The sequence below is a fragment of the Pteropus alecto genome, unplaced genomic scaffold (assembly GCF_000325575.1).
Source record: "Pteropus alecto unplaced genomic scaffold, ASM32557v1 scaffold14, whole genome shotgun sequence".
Lineage (NCBI taxonomy): Eukaryota > Metazoa > Chordata > Mammalia > Chiroptera > Pteropodidae > Pteropus > Pteropus alecto.
Window position 1 is genome coordinate 9,811,041 of NW_006436810.1, and position 10,496 is coordinate 9,821,536.

At 39.9% G+C, this 10,496-nt stretch overlaps 1 pseudogene; it reads right to left on the minus strand.

The window, feature by feature from the left end:
• Positions 1-10,318: 10,318 nt before the first annotated feature.
• LOC112481347 lies at positions 10,319-10,437 on the minus strand (annotated as a pseudogene).
• Positions 10,438-10,496: the final 59 nt, after the last annotated feature.

A 10,496-nucleotide genomic window follows, 5' to 3' on the forward strand; every position in this document is an offset into this window, starting at 1 on the left:
CTGGAGGCGCTCGCGACGGTTCCAGACGCCGGCTGCGCGGTCGCGGGGCCCTGCTGGAGCCTGGGGGCCCCGGCATGAGGCTCAGAAATGCCCGCCTCCATTTCAGAGTCTCGCCATGCTTAGAAAGTGGGCACAGCCCACTGTCGCTTTTCAGAGGACCGGGGAAACCTGAACGTGGTGTTGGAAAGGTCGCCCGGATAATTCACTTTCGTTGAGCTCAAAGTTCATCTTTGCTACCAAGTCAAGGTTGTTTTTTTTTAAAAAAAGCTCGAGATCTGTCACATCCCGATTTAAAGTGCATAATAAATGTTTGTTTAAGTACAGCCACAGTTGTGCAACCATCACCATCACCAATTTTAGAACATATCGTTACACCTTCCCCGCCCCCCCGAAAAGATCCCATTCCAGTACAGTCACTCCCCCATTTTCTCCCAAACCCCGCCCAGCCCCAGTGATTGCCAATCTCTGCCTCTAGATTTGCTTATTCTGGGCATTTCATATAAATAAAATCGTACACTATGTAGCCTGTTGTTTCTGGCCGTTTTTTCACTTAGCATAATGTTTTCAAGGTTCATCCATGTACAATGTATCAGTATTTAATTCTTATCAACAATTATATTCCATTTTATGGATATACCACATTTCATTTATCCAATCATCAGTCGAGGGACATTTAGGTTGATTTCACTTTGGGGCTATTATGAATAACGCTGCCGTGATGTCATGTACAAACAAGTTTTTGTGTGGACATATGTTTTCATTTCACTTGGGTATATACCGAGGAGTAGAATTGCTGCATCTTGTGAACGGAAAAACAGGTTCCATGGCAAGTAACCTCATAGGGTGATCTGCTCATAAATTCCTAACTGGGCAGGTCATGGTGGGAAGTCACGCCCCCTGCCTGTAACTTGTTTAGTAAAAGGCTTATCTTTGTCTTAGGCAAGCCCTGTCTATTGTTTCTGTACATCTAGGTTAACACACCTGTGAAATGCATCTTTTCAGATGCTTCCTTCTAAAATGTTACCACCCGGAAAGAGAGCAGAGTCTTAATTGTCCTGAAATCTGATGCCCACCTTGCTTTCTACCACCTACTTATCTTCTGTACTTCCCTCTTTAATTCCAAGTGCATCAAAGAAGCTGCAAACTGCTTCTTGGAAGCGCTTATCTCGATGTATTGAGATCTTGCTTCCAGGCATATCCGCTGTTTGGCTCAAATAAGTCTTTATAAAAATTGTCTACAGATTTGGACAAATTGTTTTTACGTAGACAATTTTATGGTAACTCTGTTTGACGAGAATGGCCAGACTGTTTTCCAAAGCAGCTGCACCATTTTACATTCCCACCAACAATGTATGATGATGGTTCCGATATCTCTACATCTTCATCAACACTTGTCTTCTTTATTAATTATAGCCTTCCTCGTTGGTGGGAAGTGACATTTCACTGGGATTTTCACTTGCGAAAGGCACATAATTTTTGTTTGCTTGCGCTGTTTTTCTTCTTTATTAAGTTATTGCCCGGACTTAGCCAAATTGCCAGGTTTGAGGGTGCAGTCTCCAAGACTTCTAACACCAATTGCAAGTTGGGGGGTTCCCAAACCACCTTCAGTTTTGATAATTCTCTAGAAGGACTCACATAACTCATGTTTGTACTCATGGTTATGGTTTCTGAAGAAGTCAGCTAAGGGAAGAAATGCATGGGGCAAAGCCTGGAGGGCTCCAAATGCAAAGCTTCTGTTGTCATCTCCCATGCAGTCAGGGTGGTGACACTCCTGGCAGTGGCGTGACAGTATGCATGAAGTAATGCCAGCCAGGGAAGCTCATCTGGTGTCCAGAGTTTTTACTGGGGCTTCATTACGTAGACATGATTGACTGATTGCCCTTGTGGCTGAACTCAGTCTCGGGGCCAACTGATAATGCGTGATACAAAGTTTCCACCTAAATCACATGGCTGTCTTTCTGCCATGGCCAGCCCCCACCTTAAAATCTAGTTTGGACAGTCCTCATCTAAACAAAGACATTCCTATCATATGTGACATAGATTACCTCCCAAGAGCCAAAGACAAAGGTTAGACCTTCTCTTTGGGTAAGGCCAAAATCATCATGACACAGGCCACCACCTGGCCTCCGTCCAAAGCTCTCCTACAGCAAAGCAGATGTCTAACATTTGGAGGAGGCAGTGTGGAGCAGGAGGCTCTTAACTCAGTTTCTTCATAGATTTGACCTTGCAATAAATTGGGACATTGGCATCGCAATCTCCCTGACGAGACGATGCCAGTGTTAAACTGCATCACTCTATCAGGTAGAAAAACAGAAAGCTGAGGTGATTTGGGAAAAAAAAGAAAAGAAAAAAGAGAGAAAAATATGGTCACAGCACCATCTTCCCCTGTGAGAAGAGCTAGACAGTCGTACCAGCATCCTCCCCCGACCCCGTCTCCAGATCGTCACAAAAACTGGAAGACTCTGTCTGGTGGGGACTTTTCCTTGGTCCCCCTCATGCTGAGTGTGAGTGCACACTCGCTGAGGCATATACGGCAGCCTTTTGTGCCTTTATCTTCCCCTGCCCTGTTCCCACTGCCTGTTTCAATTCTCTATGTGACCTTTACTCTGAGGATGATACGCAACGTGCTATGTCCATTTGATGTGACATCTCTTTGCTCATTGTTGGACCTACGGGCTGTAAAATGTGCTTCTTGGTCTGAAGAAACATAACTCGGAGGTCAAAACTGGTGAGATATCTTCCGGTTCAGTCCTTTATAGTATTTTGAGCATTACATCTATCTCTGGGCCTGCAAAGTCGAGTCCAGACCATGTCTGTTCCTGTCAAGACCCATTGGTAGGATACTGGGGCTGGCAGCATCAGTCTATTGCCAGCTCTGTGTCAGACCTTCCCTCTGGGGAATCTGTCCCATAGCTATCTACAGCCTCTTCATTCATCCTGGCTGACAGAAAAGTTCTTATTGACATTTCATGCCCAGAGGAACAAGAGGACTGTGTCTAGATTTGTTCCATCTCTGCATTGCCACAACCCCAGTAACCACTCATTTTATGGATCCAGGTGGCCACTTCAAGTGAGCCCACCAGGCTATCCAGCTGTTGGTTCCAATCACCTTCCAGTCCTGGAAGGAGATTCTGACGACGAGAGACATGCCCTACTTTAATGCACCCTTGAATTTCTGTAGTGGTTTCTGAACAGCCGTGCCCCCTACAGGTATTTCTTTAATGGCTGCCCTAACTGACTAAGACATCGTGGCATTGAATAATTTCAAATTTAACTCATAAATGTTATGGAATCTGTAAATTTTACTACTTTACTAAGCCTATTTTTCATAGCAAGAAGGAAGCAATGCCTTGATTTACATCCTGGCACAAGCTCCTTATCAAAGTAACTACTCCAATATGTCCAGACATGAGAGCTGCTCTGAGAATGAGTTCCTGCATAAAGCTTAAACAACGCGCCACGTATGTTGTCAAAGGAATCCTTCCTAGTTTTATAAAGCTCACAGTTGCTTGTGTTTGTCAGCAATGAAACTGGAAATAAAGAATTTTCTTTCATATCCTGTTAAAATTGCATACATACTAAAAGAATTGCCCATTACCAATATCTGTGCATTCGCCAAGTTGCAATAAAAGGAATTAGCTAGCTTTACTTGTTCTGTGAATTGGTATTCAGTTCCTGAGTGTTTTGTGGTTTGTTGGAAAATGGTCCTTTAGCTACTTCTTTAATGCGGAGTCACGTTACATCTCCACCTGACATCTGACACAGTCTTTTGCTGATGTCTTGGCAAATGCATATGGGTTTCTAGCCTTAGCCAAAAAGAGTTCTACTTTATTTAAAAATCTGCAAAGCCGTAATGTTCACATGTGCTTCTGTTGGGTTTATAATTTACTCTTCCTTCAGATTAGAACCGCCTTCAAGTTCTTTTGGTTTTGAACTTATTTCTTGATAGTTCAATATAAATTCCACTTGTTTTGAGGCTTTCATTGTTTCATTAGACAGTACATCTCCTTAACGAAGACACTATGGGTTTAGCAAAACATATTTCAAATAAAATGAATGCAAATATTTTGGTGTTTATTTCTTCATAATCACTCCGCCGTCATTCTTGGTATTATTCGTGTCATTCAGAAATCATCGGTTTGTGTGTGTTTTGTTTTACCAAAAAAAGTCTAATTAAATTCCTGTTACTTCACAAATTAGGATTTAAAATAATAATACAGATTTTACTTCCATAGCTTATAATGAAAAACTCTTAAGCTAAATAAAAGGAAACAGGCTTGAAACTGAGGAAGAAAGGGCAACTTTTACTTACAGAAGAATTGCAATTAATAAACGTAACAGGAATGAGAGAATTTGAAAATCACAATTAGAACACCAAGTAATAATTGCTGCTGTAGGCAAGATTGACAATGAGTGGGTAAAAATTTAAGGCGAAATAAGATACAGCATCGCCTCAGTGGATCTTCTCCCAAATATTTATCAAATACGGTATGACTTTAATATATACCCACAAATGCTTTGATTCGCTCCTTCCTGGTGTAGCTTAATTTCCTTTTCCTGTCCCCTAAGGCTGGACATGATAAGTAGGTTCTAACGAACAGAATGTGGAAAGAAAAAATAGTAACTTCACAGTGGAAAAGTCTACCAGACATCCTCCTAATCAGATGATCAAGTTAATTAGCATCACTGAGAGTAAGACACGTTGATGTCATGTCTCCTGATTTGGTAAGTAGGGCTCATCACCTAGGCGGTATTCTTCCTCCAAATCCATAACCTTAGTCTAATTAAGAGGAGACATCAGACAAACCTAAATCGAGGGACATTCTGCAAAACATCCGGCCAAAGCTCTTCAAAAACAGTGTCAAGTTCATGAACAACAAGGAAAGACTAGGGGAACACAATAGATTAAAGGAGACTAGGAGATATGATGACTAAATGCAATGTGGGATCCTGGATTGGATCCTGGAACAGAAAAAGGACATTAGTGGAAAAATTGGTGAACTCAAAATAAAGCGGTAGTGGGTTAATGGTATCATTGCCGATGTTAATTTCTTAGTTTGACAATTGTACCAGGGTTATTTATATGAGATGCCGGCCTTGGGGGAAGTCTACGACTACACAGGAACTCTCTCTGTTAATTTTAACTTTCTCTTTGCCCAGTTCTGCTTCCTCCGCCTTCTGTTCACAGGTGTTGATATGTAACAGCCATCTTGGCCCCCAAACTCCACCTCTTGGTGACTTCTGGAGAATGCAACTTGTAACGACATAGAACCCAACCCTCATCCAGCTTCCCTTCTTAGGTATTAGGAAACGCAGATGTAATGTGTACTCTCCTTGAATTCTTTGCGTTTGAATTATACAGAAGGCAAAATAAACCTGGTTAGATTTTAGACCTAACTAAAAACTAAGCTTACTTTTGGCATAAATCAAGAATCATTCAGGAGATCCAAAATGATGACTTCGTTGCTACTTGTAGCCCTAATTGGCCCTGTTAGAGAGAGCCAGCTCTTTTCTAAAAATCTGTAGTGTAACATATGTGTGGCTATTAATTTGCTAGATGTAGCAAAGAAGAACCCTCGTTAAGTAAATTTGACTTTACTTCTTGTAACCCCAACTGTCCTTCCAGTCCATAAACACTGCAGGACAAGGTGAGGTCGAAGTGACCGAGGCACTTGACTCAGGCACAAAGTTTAAGGAGAGGCCAAAAAAATCAGTAATTAAGGTAAATAATATTTTCAGACAATATTTTTTAATAAAAATTCATGCAAAAAAATCCATGACGAAAATGTCAAAATTGTTAGAGGCTGTCTTAGCATGACTGACTGAGTGAATAGCAGAGGTTTGTAATGGGGTCACACCCCTACCACCGTCACCCTCAGGCAGGCTACCACCTCATTCTTGACCTACGTAAGTCGTGATCACATTTTTTCCGATGTTAAAAAATGGCAAATATAAGTCATGTCCATTAGGATGGCTTTTATAAAAAACAAAGAAACAAAGGAAAAATGGGCAATAACAAGTGCTGGCGAGGATGTGGATAAATTGGAACCCTCGTGCTTTGCTGGTAGAAATGTAACGAGGTGCCGTCACCGTGGAAAGCAATTTAGTGGTTCTCCAGAGAACCAAAGAATGACCATATGATCCAGCAGTTCTAGTCCTAAGAATATACTCCCAAAGAATTGAAAGCAGAGACATAAACAGATCCTTGTACACTGATGTTCATAGCAGCATTACTCACAGCAGCCAAAAGGCAAAAACAATGCAAGTGTTCATGAGCAGACAAAATGTGGTATTACATAAATGAAATATTATTTAGCTTGCCATTAGTGAGTGCCCATAATTTCGACACCCCCGAAAGTCACAGAAAAATTGTCAAAGGGCTTTGTTTACTTTGTTGTCAAACCCGTAGCAGAAGGAATCTATGAGAACTAATGTTCTGTCTCTGAGAAGCGAGGGGGGTGTGTGTACTTGTATTAAGCTTCTAGAAACATCACCTTGGAGATAGATTAACAGCTGTTGACAGCAGACAGCCATTCTGATTGGCTGGTGCTGTGCCCATGCCATACCATTTGGCCTAAGACATCATACACTGTAATACCAAAAGGCTTTTGCGTTAATTGCAATGTATAGTGTCTTAAGCTTAAGTAATTTCTTCAAGAATCCACTGAAAACTTTATATAAATCTTTCAGAAAATAGGATGAAAGTCTTAAGAGTTCTGGCAACTTTCCAAGTTATGAACACCATTCTGGCTGTAATGGCAAGGCATCTGAATGTGGGTATTCCTTGACATGGGAATGGTGTTCATAACTTTGTAAATAACAGGACAGTCCTGTGACCTTTTTCTTAGATTATCTGTGGGTCTGCGTTAAGCGCTTGGGAAAGAAAAATCAAGATCACAGTCATGGATTCCACCACAACGTGTTTTTAAAAATGGCTCTAAGTTACATCTTCGACAGAAATGACCCTGAATCCTTCAGTCTAATTTACTTAGTCGCATTGCATTTGCTTTCTGCGGGGCTATGTGTGTATGATTTCTAAGTTGTGGACATCATGGGACTTCCATCTCTCATCCCTGTGTGTGCTTACTTCAGGATGCATGATCTAAAAATAAGGGCACAATTCATAGTAATAAAACCTCAATGCCATTATCACACTCAAAAGACATCAATTCAATATTATCTGGTATCTACTTCATATGCGTATTTCTTCAATTATCTCCAAATTGTTTTTTATGGCTATTTTTTTCTCAAACCAGGATCCAATTAAGGTTTACATATTGTACCTGGGTACCGTGTCTTCGGTTTCTTTTAATCTAGAAGTCTCCGCCTTTGTATCTATTTTTGTTTAATGGCATTGACTTTTTGGAGAGACCAAGCCAGTTGTCTAGTAGATGCTCTATATTCTCTTTGGACTGATTGGTTCCTCGTGTTATTGATTTCTCTCTCCCTTGAATTTTCTGTAACCCATCAGGTCTATGGCTTGATTCAGATTACAAATTTTTGGTAGGAACACTTCATAAGCGTATTTTGTACTGTATCCCATCAAGTGGTGGATGTCAGGTTGCCCACGATTAAGTGATGCTCAATTTGATTACTTGGGTAAGGTGATGGCAACCGACTCTCTCCTTTGTAAAGATCATGTTCCCCTCTGTGATAAGTAATCTGGGAGTGACACTTTAAAGTGTTGGTAGATTGTCACCAGCAACTCCTCCCATTCCTGTTTGTATATGCTGCTCCTCCCAACAAGGTAGAATCTATGTTCATCCCTTAAATCTGGATTGGCCTTCTAACTTGGTTAGACCAATATAATGTAGTAGAAGTGGGATTTCCTTAAAAGGCCTTCGTTTCTCTTTTCACCAAGTACAGAAACTCAGGCCAGAATACTGAGTGAAGAGATGAAGGGACCAGCCAGCCCAGCTGGAGGCTCCAGACATGTGAGTGAAGCCACTTTTGGGATCTTTAGCTCTGGTCAACCTGCCATAACCAACACCAAATGGAGCAGAGGCAAGCCCTCTCCACAGAGCGCTGTCTAAACTGTAGTCATGAAACAACGGTGTTTTAAGCTGCTATGATTGAGTGGTTTGTTATACAGGAAATGATCTCATGTAAATATTCTGTGTGGTGTTGGTGAGGGCTGGCTGGGAAACATTTCATACTTTTCTATGCGGTCTCACACAACTTTTAAGATTTATTTTGAGGTACTTGATGCTTTCTGATGCTACTGTAATTGGTATTGCTTTTGTAATTTCAATTTCTAATTGTTGCTAGAAAACAGAATTTTTATTAACCTTGTGTCCTGTAGCCTTGTTCAATTCAGATTCTAAGTTTATATTAATTTTGATTTTCTACATATATAATCATGTCATCTGAGAATGATCATTTTATTTCTTCCCTTTGTATTTTTCTTGCACTGGCTAGAACCTCCTGTATAAAGCTGAAAAGGAGTGGTGACAGTAGGTATCTTCTGATCTCTGGGCAAGAAAGTTTTCAATAATTCACAATTAAGGATGGTTTTTGCTATAGTTTTTTATTTATTTATTTATTTTGGTGATGCTCTTTATTAAGATGCTCCCTTCTATTCCTCACTTGTAAAGTTTTTAAAAAATTTATAAATGGGTGCCGAATTTTATCAAATGTTTTGCATGATTCTTTAAAGCTAACATAACTTTTTTCCTTTACTTCTGTCAACACTGTGGTAAATATTAACTTTCCAATTTCAAACTACAGATAGGCCTTGCTTTTGCACGACCCCATGTCAACTGAAACACGCCAATTTCCGTGGTGTAAACATTCCCACTGTGGTAGATTCCAAGCTGCCCACGTGAGGCCACTGAACTCAGGTGGGACGATACGTGCACTGCTGGTTCCTGAGTACCAGGATGAGCTGCTCTGGCACACCTGATTTTGGTTCCCAAAAACCAAGATGAAATTTACCACAACTTCATTAGACCGGGAAGAACAAAGCCACTGCAAACGATCTATTCTATAAAGTCTCACGGACAATCCAGGAAGTAGATAAAAATAAGATTGTAACTCCCTTACTCTTTCAAGCCTTTATTAAGCACCTAATAAATATTGTCTAGTATTATGCTAATTCCAAGGGAAAATGTAACTGTTTGAAGAGCTTACAATCTAAATGATCTAAACAAGATTAATAGAATGTTTTTGAAATTTGGTGAAAAATCTTAAGATAGTAGTAGCAACTTAGTGCTAAAGAAATACAAAGGTAAGATGGACACAGTTTAGGAGTTCTTCCTGGAAGAGATTATATGGGTTATGAGCTAAATCTCAATAGAAATACTGGGATTTGGAGCAGCGGAGAAAAAACATTGATAAGAGTAACAGAATAACATAAATGAAAGTATGAACGTGGGAAAGCACACGGCATCTCTGAGAGCCCATAAGCTGAGGTGATACTGGTCCATACGGGCACTCCATGTTGCCTCATTTGTAAGTGTCAAGCAACACGTATGGCAACAGTGTTAGAGGGGTATGCCTCAATTTCTCAACTACGCAGTGGCAAGTGGCTAAATAGTACTTCACATTAATCATCAAATATACTCTTTGTTTTTCTGCCTGTAGAAGATAGTGAACTCAAAAGTCAATTTTCTAGTGAAATACTTTGTAATTAAGGTCTCTATTTTTCAGGCGGAGGCAAAAAATGTTCTTACACGTCCAGGGTATAACTCATAAAGATGCTTAGGTAGGTTTTACTTGTTGGCTCAGAAAACATCTCTCCAAAATTTCGTAATGGTCAAAGTCAAGACAGAGCCTGAACATTTTAGTTTCTTCTGTTTATCCATCTACACAGAACACATGGAAATGGCCTATGTTCTATCACTCTAGAACAAGTCTAAAATGATTAGATTCCATTAATAGTTTTGAACCAGAAATGTAGAAAATGGAGCTATGGCTAGAAGTGATACGGATACTGAGACATAGTTCTCAAAGCACATGTAAGAACTAAGTTTGATGAAGTATCTACTTACCAACACTATAATTACATGTGATTTGGTTATATGTTTGAACAATTTAAATAAAACGCTTCCTCAAATCAAATTCTGGACTCACAAAACCTTCTGGATTTCAATTATTATGTAAATATAATAAAATATAAATATGTTGATTCTCCTGGTATAACAACAATACTATATAATCCTGGGGCTGATAAGGTATATAAACGATCATGTAAGACATCCGCAAACAATTCAGTATTGATCTACCAAGTTAATTCCCAGCGTTCACATTAAAATTGTTGAAAAACAGGATTTTCATACATATATATATTCTTTTTTCTTTTTCTTTTTTTTTTTTTTTACACCTGCAGCACCTGGTCTTCCTAGGTGGTCGCCCATTCAAGTACTAGCCAGGCCCGGCCCTGCTTAGCTTCCGAGATCAGACGGGATCAGGCATATTCAGGGTAGCATGGCCGTAGACTCATGTATATATTCTTAATAATTTTTAATTTTTGTATCTCATCAATGTAGATATTTTCT